The sequence below is a fragment of the Polyodon spathula genome, chromosome 9 (genome assembly GCF_017654505.1).
Source record: "Polyodon spathula isolate WHYD16114869_AA chromosome 9, ASM1765450v1, whole genome shotgun sequence".
Lineage (NCBI taxonomy): Eukaryota > Metazoa > Chordata > Actinopteri > Acipenseriformes > Polyodontidae > Polyodon > Polyodon spathula.
Window position 1 is genome coordinate 9,361,980 of NC_054542.1, and position 16,144 is coordinate 9,378,123.

Consider the following 16,144-nt stretch of genomic DNA (forward strand, 5'->3'; position numbering starts at 1 on the left):
AACTTTGGGACCAGAGTTCAGTTTGTTGAGCTCTTACATTGCCCAATGCTGCCACCTGGTGTTTAAACTGGGGAAGCCTGGCTTTCATTGGAAAACATTTCACACTTTAGGGTTTTGACTATATCTACAAAACTGACTGTCCAATTGTGATGCAACTTGTTAAGATATTCTTTAGAACAATTTAAACTGGGGGTATATAGTTCAGTCTGCCTGACTGAATGCCATATATCTAGAGAACCGCTTATACAATTACAGTGACTTTTTTAAAAGAATGGGGTATATGGAGACACCCTGTCTATCCATGTATAGGTCACACTTATATCATTATATACAGCTATGCCCAAAAGTTCTGCATCACTATAGAATGAACACATTTTGCTTCATAAAGTCGAGTGAAACCTGCTGAACATTGTTACATTAACATACTGAATTACATACTGCTTTGTAGTTTTCTATATACTTAAAGAAAAACTGACAATTGAAAAATGTGACATTTTAAAATCCAACATGAAATACTGTATTATGGCTTCCGGTAGACTTTTGCAGTATCACTTTACAGTATATGTAGGTCATGGTGATCTTTTTCACATTATTGGTAGCACTAATTTTGTACTGTACTTACAGGGGTGGTGGGGGGTGTCTGACTGACAACCATCATAAGAATAAGGAAAAGAATGAGGTGAGATGAAGGGAGACTTGATAAATTAGAGATATACTGTATGTGTACAATATATTCATGGAATGAATGTATAGTCATGGAATATGTTAAATAAAATTGGTCTCCATATTTTTATTGATGTGTGGAAGAATCGGGAGACTGGGAGACCAGCATCTGTGTTGTTTATTAATTTTGGGGTTACACTTTCCCCCTCTTTAACCTTGACGATAGGCAATCCATGAGATCCAGGTCATGGCCCTAACATAACAGGGTAGAGGCTGTGCACAAACCAGCAACGCACACACTGAGCGAGCATCCGTACCACAGTGCAAAAGAGTCATGCTCATCTGCATTCATGGTTTTAGAGCTTTTAATCTCATCTCATTCAACCAACAGGGGTCAGCATCTTTAATGGCTGTGTATTACACATGCTTTTGGCTAGTAACATGTTTTGACCTAAAAGACACTGCGAAGGTGAAATGACCTAAGAAGTGCAAATGAACATATTTCCTGCAAGTATGACATGGGAACTGACTTTAACCTAATGGAGTTCCAGATGTCCTGTTTTTAATGAAAATACAAAACAGGTAACATTTATTCAATTGTTTTGTCAGCTGCAATCACTTTGAGGAAATAATATATTATTTGTAGCCACAGAGTTGGGAAGGGGATACTTGGGGAAGACATGTATAATTTTAAGGACACAAACAGGTATATAGGTCAATCTAAGAGAAATTAAGAAATCATAAGCAGAATAAGAATTTGTCACTGTGGTCTAAAGTAGGTCACAGAGTATTTAAGAGTATAGTCTTACCTGTATTTGTTGCCAGTTTCAGCAGATCGGATATATGTGAAATACCATATTCCCTGTGAAATACCAAGCATAGCCTTTCTAACTTGTTTGTACCACCGCACTGGATCAGACAGCATGCTGTTCTAGTCAAGGTCCACAAAATAGCTTGCTGCCTGCTGAGATTGTCAGATAGGCCCCTTGTGGAAGTGTTGATGGAGTGCTTACTGCATATATAATTCAAAATAAAAGCAACAGGGTGTTTGTTCACCATAACTAACTAACATGAAAGCGCCCTAGTAACAATCCCTGGCGAGTCTCCAACAATCACGCCTGTTGCTATACCTGAATATAAAAACAAGACTGAAGGAACACAACAGGAGAGTCCGTCTGCTGTGGAGGGACCTGTTTTCCTGTGAGGGACAGAGCGATGCAGGAGTTCTGTGCCTGTGTTCTTTGTTTCATCATTTTATCTTACATTGCTGTATTCCTGTGACTGAATTCAGAGTAGCTGTTTCTGTGTGACATTCTCACCGACTGATCAATTTTTATATAAAACAAAAGAACATGCTACTTTGCTGAAAAAGCAAACATGGAAAATAAAAAGATCAAGCAATAGTTCTCATATTAATGTTTCAATACAAACTACATACTGCAAATGACACATAAAACCACAACTTAACGACACAAATCCATGTGCTTGGCATGTGGCCAGTTCATGTCATGATCTAAAACCTGTTCAAGTCAGGGTTTATATCGTACCGTATCTCAAGTTTCTAAAGATTGTCTTGTCCAGTTTTGGCTGAAATCGTAATATTGGTACAGAAAAGCAATCTGAGGAATGTATTTTTTATGTATCTTGTTTTTCTACACTTTAATAATATGTAACCATTTTTATATATTTTCATTACTTTTTTGATCTGTTTTCTTACCGTATTTTTGATGTACATCTAAAGTCTGTGTTGACGGAAGTCCCTCTGGGCTATGGAACTGCTTTCATTATGGTTAGTTTTCTTTGTCTGGCAGGCAACATGACTGCATAACATGCTCTTAGAAGCTCTTGTCAGTTGTTGAAACCCAAAAAGGATTGTTCCAGGTCTGAAATACAGATTATATAATTAGCCAGCATTTTTTCTTGTCAATCAGCCAGTATAAGATTAAATACTATATAAATATGTAAGAATAAGTCAAAAAAACTATTGTATGTATTCAGAACTTGCAGTATTTATAACTAAAATTACAGAAGTGTGTAACAAAGATGTAAAGACATAGTACCATAATGTTGTACCACTCATTCTCTTTAGGGTCCTCATTGAAACAATGTGGACACTTACATATTGATTGTGAGTCCGTCTGTCACACTATACTGGGTGAATACGAGCAGTGCCTTGATTTTCCATGAAACTGGAAAATCAAGACGTTACGTATTGCATTTGGATATAGTCTGATAAACTTTTGATTTTACATGAATATTGTAAACCTCTACATGCGCTCATTCACTGCCTTACCTAAAGCAGTCCAAAGGCATTACATCATCACTATTTGACTAGAATTTTCAATTCCTGTGTTGTTTATTATGAGAGTAAAGGATGCCTGTTGGTTTATAGATAATAATTATAGACAATTATTTAATATAATCATATCTCTCTTCCCAGTCTCAGGCAGAACTGGACTATGCTCTATGGATTTTTGGAAGCATCATAGATAACCCTGCCCTGAGCAATGTCTGGATTTTGTGTCTGTTGACTTTATTGTATAGACGTTTATTACCTGTACATTGTATGAATATTAAAAATAAAGCACTGTAAGCATAACAAAATTAATTATAAACATTAGTAAATTCTGAGGAGTAGGTTTACTAAAGTATTGCACTTGTTGCAATAGTCACAAACCAGTTGCAAATGAATCAGAAATCTTGTGTGAAATGTACAGGAGCAATGCTATTTGCAACTTTTTAGGGAATGCTTTGCAGCTGTAGTTTCTGTTTGCAATTCAAGCGTAGATGAATATGTAATTATGAGCATTCCGAAGTACTATAATTTCGTAACTTTTTTTATGATGCCATTAGTTTAGGTCTAGGGTGGGCGGGACATATAATATTTTGATTACAAGGACAAGTCTCTGCTGGCGGCATTATGACTGAGTGCACGCCTGATTTGAAGTTCTGTATCTCCAGTTTTACAATTCCAAGAGTGCTAATCTACATATCATCTAAACAGTAAGTACTTGGGCTAATTAGCCACATTGTTGTTGGCTATTTTATTCAACTTTATATTATTTTCTATTGTGTTGAGTACATCGAGACGACATCTGCAGTCACAAAAAAGTGTGTGTGTGTGTGTGTGTGTGTGTGTGTGTGTGTGTGTGTGTGTGTGTGCTTGCTTGCTTGCTTACTGGGCAGGGCTAACTTTATGACTGTAGACAAGAATAACTACTGTACCAACATCACATTTAAAAAACTAAATAGGTCTATGTGGCAGGGCAGGGCCCTGTCTGTAAATATTGTTGTGTGGTGATTTGGTGGTGGTTGGCAGGGATAGGGTTAATTTCCTATCCCTGCCAAAATACATTTGAGAATGTGGCTGGAGCTAATTGAATAATTGATAAATAGGCTCCAGCCACATGCTATAAAAAAGGGGGGAATTCATTTGTTTGTTAGAGGTGTTTTGGGTGAGTGTTTCTGTGTTGTTACATTTGTTTTGTGTTACAAAGTTCAGCGAAGGCTCTGCCCAGCCTGAATAGTTTTTGTTTGACCTTTTATTTTCTGTGAGCAGTGTTTTGTTTAACTTTTTGATTTATTTTTGTTGATTAAAACAGTACATCAGTGCTTTAACTGCAGTTTTACTGTCTCTGAGTCTTTGTCCTACCAGCTATCCTGTCACAGTCTATCACATGTGATGTCAAAAGTTAGGTGTTTGTGTACGTCTGTGTATTAGCTAATTTTTGTTTACTTTTTCTAGTTGATGGAAGTCAGAGTAGAGCAGGTATGTGATGAACCGGCGGGGGAGCCCATCTCTGACAAGTGGAACTGGCGAGATGAGCAAGTTGCCTATCCTGAGATCCAGAAGATAAAAGTTTGGAAGGAACAAGGCAGACAAGCACTGCGATGGGGTATAGATAATTGGGATTATTGTGGGAGGGTGGTCCTTCCTTAATCATTGGTCCCAGAGATATTAAGTAAATTACATAACATGGTAATGGGAGGGCATTTAGGAGTGGTTAAACTGATGGACCGGGCTAGATCCCATTTTTATTGGCTTATCAACAACAAAAGATACAAATGCTAGACATGTTACTAAGCTATTTATAAATAAGTCATTTAGGCATGTTTTAGAAAAAGTGTGAAACTGAAGTGTGTAACACACCACTTAGGAAAGATGATGGAAAGTCTGTTGTAAAATCGCTTTAGATGCTGTTCAGACAGTGTGGGCAATTAGTCTAATATCAAAAATACATGAGTTTGCCCCAAATGCATGCTTCAAGTCTGCCCTGCAAGGACCATGCTCATTGGTGGGTGATGGAGACATTTTTGACTTGCCCATGAGGACTAAACTGATACATCAAAGTCACTTTACTTACTTTGGAAGTTGTCCTCCTGAGGTGGAAGGCTTGCTCAGTAACCCACTTGCCACGTAGCCACCCACTCTTATGTGTATACAAGGATTTTAAAGTATGCGTTTCTAGTTTATATTTCCCCAGTATTTTTTATCCTAAAGCAACAATTCCTTAAGACTGCGGAATTCTTCTTTGCATGTTTATTCAGGTTCACCATTCATATTGACATGCCTATCCAGACCTACTCGTATGGTACAGTTTTGATTATCAGTTGTTTGTAAAGTACTCAGCTTCTGTATGTAAGGCAACATATCTGCTCACGCTATTCTTTATATGTTTGGGATAAACAATGATACAAACAAAAAGCATATGTAGGACTTGATTCTCTGCTTGAATAACAAAATGTCTGGCCTTGTATTATACTAGGAGGTACACGGTCCATCTGTAATACACCTCCTACTCACATAAGGCAAACATGTAAATAAGACAAGCAAGTAAAGAACATTAATTAAAGTGGGGGGAAAGGAAAGCAGGCATAGAGAGGAGGGTAATATCACAGCCTGTTACTGTCAACGGGCATTCAGTGTAAAACAGATAAAAGTAATGAGTAAAAAAAAAGTAAAAGTAAAAAAAATATACCGCTATAAGTGACCATACTTTGTAGGTTGAACCTACTGACCGACTGTTTTTCCACTGCTGATCATTAGGTTTGATCAGTGTTATGGGTTAAGGATATGAACAGGATAATTACAAATGAATGAATGAATTCATACATAACTAAAATAACTCTGCAACAAGGAAGTGATCCAAACTAGCTACCTAATAAAATAATAATAAAGAAAATGTGAATTCCAAGTTTATGTTAACGACTAAGGGGTAGGTGTACTAAAGTATTCACCATGTACACCAATGTGTACAATGCAGCAGCATGATTTATTTTGTGTTATTATACCGGTAGCTTACAGTCTAAAGTAAAAAGAAAGTGCACTAGGTGTTCATTTGATTTTATTACTGTACTGTATATTATATAGGTGTACTGTACAGATTTATATTTTTGTTCATAATGGAATGTAATGTGTAGCCTAATAAAAACACATTAGTGTTATTTCAGCACAATGATATAATAAATATATATATGTGTTCGATTGTATAGTATTTTTTTAAACCTGACACCTCCTAATATCGGACAAACATATCTGGTTTAACAAGGGGCTATTGTATGATTATGTAAAGCTTTTTGATAGAAACACATTTTTTATTAGTGGGTGAAAGTGGGGGCCCCACTATAGAATCTGATGGGATTAAACTGCCTTTCATATATATATATATATATATATATATATATATATATATATATATATATATATATATATATATATACATAATCCAGGGCTGGCAATGGAACGTGAAACAAGCAATGTGATTGGTCGAGCAAGGTTCCAGCTGCCTGTATACTGGTTGAATACGGATAATTGGAGCCTCATCACATTATTAGAAATCACTGCTCTGCCTCACAGAATTTAAAGTAATGCTAGCCATCTTGTTTGCAGTTACAGATACAGTAGATTAACTGGAAGACGGCAAAACAGAAAAAAATACGAACACAAAAAAATTGCTGTCTTATACTCACTCACCTGACTTTGTAACTTCAAATGACGTATTTTTAGCAGTTTGTAAACGTTAAAGAAAACACAAAAGACACTTCTGTACATTATCCACCCATCTCTGACACAGATTTTGAACAAATTTATTTTTGTTCTTCACGTTTGTTCTGCTCAAACAGTGTGTCTGCACTGAGTGACAGGACAAAAATAAAATAACTCAGTGCCTTCTCAACTCTGCCCCCTGGTGTATCTTTCAATGGCAATGTGCACAATATCAAAAATAAAGAAGTATAGGCAGTCCTCGCACTTACGACACAATTGGTTCCTGAAAGTCGCGTTGTAAGTCAAAGTGTCATAAGTCGAAGCACATTTTCCCATAGGAACAATGTTATAAATTGGGGTTATGTTCCTGACTCTTCAGCCAGATAATAAAGTTTTACAAAAATGACCATTTATATTGTACTCATGCAAATATTTATTTTAACACCAGATGATTACGTGCATATTACTGACACACCCACCTGGCTTGTTTAAAAGTACAGACTCAAGGCTTTGCAATGACGTATTCATTGTTTGTATGCGGTACTTCTAGCAGGAAATACGATCGCTTGAAGTTAAGCCCCTCAGCATGTGACAGAGTTCACAGCTTAGGTTTCGTTTTGAGTCCACTGCTCTTATCAGCCATTGTCAAGGGCAAATAAATTCTAAAACAAACAAAAACAAAAAAACAGTTACATGCATAAAAAAAGGGCTAGACTGAGTCAGGGCGACCATGGCAGGTACTGCGGTTCGGACACCGAGCATGCGCACATGACGCGCGTGTTGTAAATGCAGTATCGATGTTGTAAAGTCGAAGCAGGGTAATAATGCAAAAGTCATAAGTGCCGTACGTCGTAAATCGAAGCGTCGTAAATCGAGGATCGTCTGTACTTTCTTTTACATGTTTTAATAAAATTAATTTACTCAGCTTAACTTAGTGTGTAGTTCAGAGTTATAATTGGGACTACTTTATTGGAGTAAGGATATTTATATATATATATATATATATATATATATATATATATATATATTTGCTATTAAACATGATTAATGCTTTTTTCTTTAAATCCACTCTTTTACCTGGATTATAAATGTAATAAGGCCCTTTGGGTGTCTGTATACATTTGGGGGTTGGAGGCACTCGACTTCGTCTCGTTCCGCACAATGCCTGAGGCATCCGTATATTCAACGTATACGGACACCGTGTAAGGACTTATTGCATACATATACTATACATACCGATGCACAAAAGAAACGCAACACTCAGGACTAATGGATTTAATCAAATATTTTAAACATAGATGTCAAACAAAATTACAGAAAATGTTAACAAAATTACAGATCAAAGAATCATGATAAGTTTTCAGTATGAAATGTGACACACAAAATGAAAACATTACAAAGTTAGTATCGGGTATGACTTCCCTGAGCAGTAACACGATCCTGGCAGCGTTGACACATAGACCTGATCAGCCTCTTGATAGACTGCTGTGGGATGTTCTGCAACTCTTCCTGTGCAGCTGCAGCCAGCTGGTGAAGGTTGGCTGGTCATGGTTGTCTCCTGCGGGTGGCACTGACGATTTGGTCCCACAGATGCTCTGTTGGACTCAGCTCTTGACATTGTTTTCTTGAAGTCGTGCAATTCTAATCCTAGCATTGTGTGATCTTTCATTGTCCTGCGGAAAAACTGACACTTGATTGGCTTGCAGGAACAGAAAAACTGTTTATTTTAATGCCTCATTTCTCAATGCATTGCTGAGCAGTAAGGTTGCCCTCAATTTGCACGAAAGTTGTTATTGTGCTAAAGGAGATTCCTCCCCACATCATCACACATCCACTGCCCCACCGGTTGGTTTAAACAATGCAACAGTCAGTATAACGTACACCACAGTGCTGCGGTGACCCTCTGCCTTCCAGGATGTGGCCTGTCCCTCACAGAGCCAGTTTCCTGGTTTCTCTGGACTAGTCTTAGCCATTTAGGAATATTCTTTTAAAAACTGTATACAGGACCATGTTACCATTTATGTCTTGCTGTCAACAAACATTTTGTTATTGTTAAACTTTGCTAAATGTAGACATCAGTATGTACCTCTGAAAGTAACCTGTATGGATTGATGCAAGAGAACATCAATACTGTGTGATGTATCCGTGTCGTTGCTTGCAACTACTGTACGAGCTACAAGCTAGAGGTTGCGTCCATACCAGTTTAACTTAATCTGAATTGTATAATATGTAACAATATACACCGGGTCACTTTCATTTTTCATGTTTTATTATTTAAAAGCACAGAGAAGTTAACAGTTTTAATACCGACAGAAAAATAGATTTGTTTGTGGAATGGAATGGTATGATTTCCATTACATGAGAGCAGGTATTAAAACTTCATGCTGATATTGGACTCAGCTCTCAAGATAAGCACCAACTAAGACATGGCTTATTTTACTGTAAACTAATGTACTCCATCTACGTTTCCTTCCATCTGATGATGTAGATATGGTGTTGATGGCTGATGTGTAATTTGGTCTCCAGGTATCAGCTTATTTTGCCTCCCTGGCGCATCAGCACACGCAACCACTGCAATGCTGGCACCAGAGATCAACCACTGTGCAGCCTCCCTAGCGCATCAGCATGACAACCGGCTGGACTGAGCTGAGTAGAGTACTTCTCTGGGGTCTTCAAGTGGGCACCTTCCATCCTTGGTGTTTCGTCAACTAGCCAACGGCACCTTAAGAGGGCTTGTGGATATTTGTGCGCTCTTTTGTTTGTTTTATTTGTATTATTATTGTTTCCCATTATTTGTAAAAATTTTGTGAGGATGCATGACTGATCAGCTATTGATTATTTAACTAGCTGACAGTCACGCATCCTTAGTAAACCCATGCAAAATGTGACCAAGGGATAATCAGATAATTATAGCTGGTTAATCCTTCAGTTTGAGGAGACTGTGTTTGAGAGTGGAGAATGAGTGTGGAGACAGGAGCTAAAATTACTAAAGAAAGATAATAATTGCTAAGCATGCACCAGCATGAAAGTAATTTGTTATTGCACAATATTTATTTGTTACTGCTATGGTTTATTTGTTTGGCCAGCGTGCCTTTTGTTTTGAGTGTTTTGTTTTTGTTTAAATATTCTATTTGATAAAGCACTGAGCACCATAGCGTCTCAGTTTGTCCTGCCAGTACTGCCTTGTGATTTCATTTACCTAGTCTGACGTTAAAGTCTGGTCTTTTCAATCCACTCTTTTGCTATTACAAAACAAAACACATTTTAAAGTGATAGCAAATAGCAGAAAAAATAATAACTTAGCTGTGAACTTGAAGCTGCATGTTTCTGGTTTGCCATCTGTGAAAATGTTCTTTAGTGACCAGAGGGTATGTTTGAAACCATGACAGTTTCACCTCCCTGTGACTAGAGTCACAGTCATATTTTAGTTGTGTGTACATGGGTGACTGGTATTCCTTGGGCTGCATCTTTTGTAATATGATTCTGGTAATTGGTCTGTACAGTTTGTTTTATAACTCCCCCCCCGTTTGGATGCGTTTGTGTTTTTTGTTTTGTTTGTTTTTTACAAGTAGCACTGCCCCCTGATTGTTTCTATTAGAGCCTCTGTCCTGCCGCCAAACACAACGTTTGTGGCATGCATATGTTACATAATCAAGCTAAAGAGCTTTCACTGGGATAAATGAAATCAAACTAAACAGTCTGTATTAATTAATCTACCAGCACACATTGAATGTGCTGGCAGTCTTACACAAGTATATTTTTTAAAGCCTTGTAAAAATAGTTGCGCCAAGGGAAAACGTTTCGCTTGTGGTGACATGTCGAGCGGCTAGCGGCTAGCGGGAGCGTAGCATAACGAACTGGGTTAAATAAATAAATCTTTCAGACGAAGAACAGTAATGTGTATTCCAAACAGAATTGAGATATCTTTTTTATTTCAAGGTCTTAAGAAAAAAATCCAAAGTTCCACAATTTTACAATAATCCTTTTGTATGACTTCAGTTTCCCATAGATAGATTTTCATATAGTATATAGGTTTTAAAATGTCAGATTTGGGACACAGTACATGTCCAGTTTTACTTGCGGTAAGTGGAAAAACGTTTATGTTCTTTAATTATGGAACAACAGTGACAAACAGGTTTTCCACTTATTCTTGCAAGCACACGTGATCAAGTGTAAGTTACGTCTTTTAACGGTGCATCAACTATGTATATATATATCGTAACAATGACAACAAAAGCAAGACTCCACAATCACATGATCACAGTAGATTTAATTGGAATATTTAAAATGTGAGATGATGCAATAAAAACAGCAGTAATTATATCCACATAATCATAGGTCATTTTAATCCTTTGAAAGGTAAAAACTGTCTCAGTCCTACAGAAATCATAACACTATGGCAAAAATCTAGTTTCCCTTCTGTAGAATGGTGTCCATGCATTGCTAGGCAGTACATCATCCTATGATGCAAACTCTGCATCTACCTATTGACAACCATAAATATTATGCTGACAACTACTTCCACAAAGTGTAAGCATGTGCACCCTTGCATGTATAGATGTTATCCTTCAGGTACCCACTGCTGCAGCAAACCACAACTCAACTCCCGCTATTTATTTGAACAATGTCGCATGGCTCTCACAATATAGATCTCGCTAAAAAGACGCAACAAATATTTAAATTAATATATTGCGGCTCTTTTCATTAACATATTTTCTCTTAGTACATACGACAAAAAATGCAAATGGTGGTGTGTTTGCACTGCGACTGGCCCATCTTAGTACACCTACCCTAAAGTACTGTATAGGAACCAGTATAAGAAATGTGGGATAAACAAGCCTCCACATTAGGACATAACTACTCCACCTGTTGACGAGATACAGACAGATGGAGGTGCTGCCAGCAGGTCAGCCATTGCAGGTAAAGCAATTAAATTGAAACCTGTTTCAAGAAACATTACTGTCAATGTTGAACATGTGCATTGCAAATCACAGTATGTGCCTTGCAAAGTGTGAAAGGATTGCGCAGAGTGATGAAAATCTGTAACCTACTTTACAGAAGACAACTTTCAAGAATCCCTGGATGAAATTGGTACAGCAGCCAGAGTAACCAGCACCATGGTCTTAGCGAGACGTGCCTTCAATCTGGAGCCACAATCCTTACACTTGATTTACAAAACTGGATTACCTCAACGTGATTCTAACTTGGTCCAGAGCTGAAGGATATGCTTGCCCAAAGCAGGCTGTGAAAACAACTGACAAACCTGCTTTAACTGTACAAGCAGAGTATTTTTAAGGATCTTTTTATCCTTTTAAATTCCAACAACATGGTCAGCTGAGTTAACAAATTATACAGTGCCATAATCTCTCTCTCTCTTTGGGGGGAGAGTAACACGATTTTAGGTTAACTGAAACAAAACCACCCCAGGCAGTACAAAGCCACTCTGTAACTTGTCTAAGTAATAAAACAAAAACAATTCATGAACATTTTGACTTAATGTCATTCCCAATCTTCTTCAATGATCGTTTGTTCCAATTGAATTTTCTCAATTTAATTTTTCCATTAAAACTACTGCATTTACCGATATTGAAAGGTTTATAGTTGTGGCTGTACCCAGGAATAATCCCAATTTGTGTCTTTCTATAACAGAATTTGATTTTATCCACTGAAATAGATAACCTTTAAAAACTCTAGGCTATCAAATGAGTACCATTGTCAGCATTACTGTTTTTTTTTTATTCTTGCTATTTCCTGGTATCCAAGATGTCAGACAAACAGACCTATCTTACTGTACAACTGAGAGGACTCAAAACATTCATTCATTTTAAGCAATTTAAGTGTACAACTTGGGTTTGGGAGGATGGACAACCCCCCCACACAATTATCACTTCATCTAATTGAATCATATCATCTAATGAATCCAAATTGAATAATTACCACTAGCATAAATAACCTGTGTACTCACCCTTCCTTTCTCATTTGTTCTTTCACAACCCACCACCCACCCCCCTCTCCTATAAATTTCTAAGTATAGTTCTATGGGGGTCTCCTGTCTCTTCTTATGGTCAGGTAGGGGATCTTCGATCCAAGAAGGTGTTATGCCAAATTTTTCTGTTTTTTCTATGTTCTGTGTTCACTTGCTTCGCATACCTCATCAATAAAGTTTGTTTATTTAATCATTGTGTAGTGGGGTTTGTCCTGAACTATTGAAAAACAATGGCTACAATTCAACAAAGTGTGTATTTAATGCAGTTAAGAAATTGTTTGGGTCCACTTGTAAGAAAAGATTTTCAAACTTCTCTTTATCAAGTCAAGGTTTTACCATGCATTTCCACAGTAACAAGGCTCTTTTACTGAATGATGGCCCAAGAAGGGAAGGGATTCACATCTACTATATGAAGGCTCATTAAGTAACCCTCTTCTGTTAAAGCTACACAGGATAGAACCAGGATTCACTGACTGTAACACTTTTCTGTCTGAAAATAGCATTATGTCACCCCGAGGGACTGAAGGGAAGAAATTTCAATTTTCTATTCTTTACAATTGTACATGTATACGTAGAGTACAGAGAATTAAAAAACAACAAACAGCTCTCTATCCAAGGACAATCAGCATCAAGATACTCATCAATCACTAGAAATACTTAATGAAAAAGAAAAGTAATTGAGATACTATATAGATAGATAGATAGATAGATAGATAGATAGATAGATAGATAGATAGATAGATAGATATATAGATAGATACCTGTACTCTTACAACTGAAAGAGTAAAGTCTAAGCGAAGATGCTTTGCTCATGGGCTAATGAAACTACTTATCAGTCGAGTCCAGGTGGATTCACAAACAGGTACAATGAATTAATGAGGTGAAGTATTCTAAGTTGCCGGTGGCTACAGTTTGATTGGATTCAGTGAGGCATTCTGCAATGTGAAAAAGTTATCTAACCTACACTGCTGAGAAATACTGCATATCACAGGAACACAATTAGGTATGATTCCCCGCTCTTATATAGGTTATGTGAGTCTTAAAAATATAGCGTTACACATCCCTAATTGTTGTTACAACTGTTTAAATAAGGTATCTGCAATTTTTCTTTTCATTGTTAACATCCTGACAACTATTTACATTCAGTTTTAAAGCTATTTTCAAAATTTCAGCTCTAGTGCACTGATAGGGTAAGGGTTACTGCCCACATTGTCAAACAAGTAACACAGCAATAACAATCCATGGTGTTGTACAGAACAGAAAAGCCAGAGCACTTGTTATTATGTTTTTTTTTTTGTTTGTTTGTTTATTTTTTTGCTCTTCCTGTAGTGATTTAGAAGACAGATCTCAAACCCCAGTGCACTAGAGTGGACATTTTGAAAATAGCTTTGAAACAGACTTTAAAGTTATAAGTGTAAAAACTTGTCAGGATATTACAATGAAAATAAAAATTTCAGGTGCATTATTTAAACAGTTGTAGCGACAAGTGGGGACATATATCGTTATATATCTACATTTGTACAGGTGCCAAATAGCAAGCCGGGTGCTGAAGTCAGTAGCCATCAGTAGTAATACAGGGCGCCACTGGCACGAATTCCCAACTGTACTAATATAATACTTTTTGGGGTACAAACGTGAGTTTGTTCTAGATGCTACTTAAGGCTAGTGTAACATGAATGGCATCGTATCTTAATGCTAAGGGACAGAAAAGTCTAAACTTAAAACAAATCAAAACAAATCAACTATCCCATTGCTAAACATGCCAAAAAGCTAGTGTAAAGGATGAAAAAAGTGTCTTGCTATTCTTTACAAAGGGCTTCATTATTTATTTATCTTTTGCTTGGTACTGCCTTTAGTTATAGGGTTATATCACAGACAAGATCTTCACTGCAGAAGTCTTGTAAACATATGGTACAACTTAACAAAAAAAAAAAAAATTCTATTTGTGTGGCTATTCAATATGAGAAGGTGATTTGCCCACCTTTTTTTGCTGTAGCATGGTTTGCTATAGCGTGAAGAATGTGCTTGATACGTGCTGCTACGTCAATGCGACAATGGAGAGGAAATGTGGAGCTTCTAAACTGCATGGAAAGCAAGCAAATGATAAAAAATAAATCTACAATATTCCTGTTCTCCATATAAAGTGAACTGCTCAGTAGCCATATTTTGCAGACACTTGACCAGGGAGGGTAAACAAAAGACCGTCATGTTAGGAGGGTATGTGTTTTGTTCATGTGTTTTTGTGTTTTGTATAGTTAACTAATTTACATATTACCACTACATTACGATTCAGAGTAAACATTTGATTATTTTAAACTTGTTGAATTAATTTTCAAGCTGCACAAATGTCTTAGTATTTCCCTTTTAACGCAATGACTTAACTACCATATCCATCACTGACTGTGACCTCCTGTTAGAATCCTTCAACATAATTAAAAAAGAACAAAATATATTTTACAATCCATGTCATATTAATAATGCTGATGGATAATACTGTACTTTCAGGAGGTTTTGTTTAAGTGAAGCAGATAGTAATAAGCATCCTTTGCAATTCTAATGAGAAACAGTAGATCATGTTTTGACAAGTATACATTCTGTACAAGTATATGTATAACATACATTTTCAATAATAGAAAATAACCACCTTCAATACATTATCCTATGTTAAAGAATATGTATGCAAAACATGATGAGTGATAAAAAAATAGAGGAAATATGCAGACACTTTATATATATATATATATATATATATATATATATATATATATATATATATATATATATATATATATAAAATCATTGATTTTCAAGGTTTACATTTTGCGAGCATTTTTTTTTTTTAATTTCTTACGATTTATACAATATAAACCATTTTTTTCTTCTCAAAAATGCCCTGCATCTTAAGCAGAGAGAACACTAAGTCACTTTGTAGCTTAGAATTTGGTTTCAGGAGACTAGGTTTCAGGCCACTGCATGGCACACGACGAGAGACTTTGGTTACAGCAAAGTTGCCTCAAACTAGGTCTGTCGGTCTCCTGGAACCAGGTTTGAAGCCACTGTTTCTGAAAAAGTGGCTTTGTGTTGCCTCAGCTTTAAATTCGAGTACAGTGATATGTTTATTAAAAATTGCCAACAAAAGACCAGTCTGTGCGAGTACACAAAAAGAAATGTGACTGACTCCCTGAAAAAAGATAAAACAAAACTGCCCGATATTGAATCACCAATGACACACAGACAACCATTTTCAAAGAAACATCATTAGCGTCCCAAAGAATTTGAAGAGAAACTTTTACAATTTCAACATTTCTTTATTAGGCTCTGTTATAACAAACAGTACCAGCTTTGACAGATCGGAAATGCTGATCAGGGGGCTCCCAAGTCGCGTGCCCTATAGCCTAGAGTCACTGGTTTGTGTCCAGGCTATTCCACTGCTGACCATGGATGGGAGTTCCCAGGGGGCAGCGCACAATTGGCAGAGCGTTGCCCAGATGGGCAGGCTCTAGGTCGGT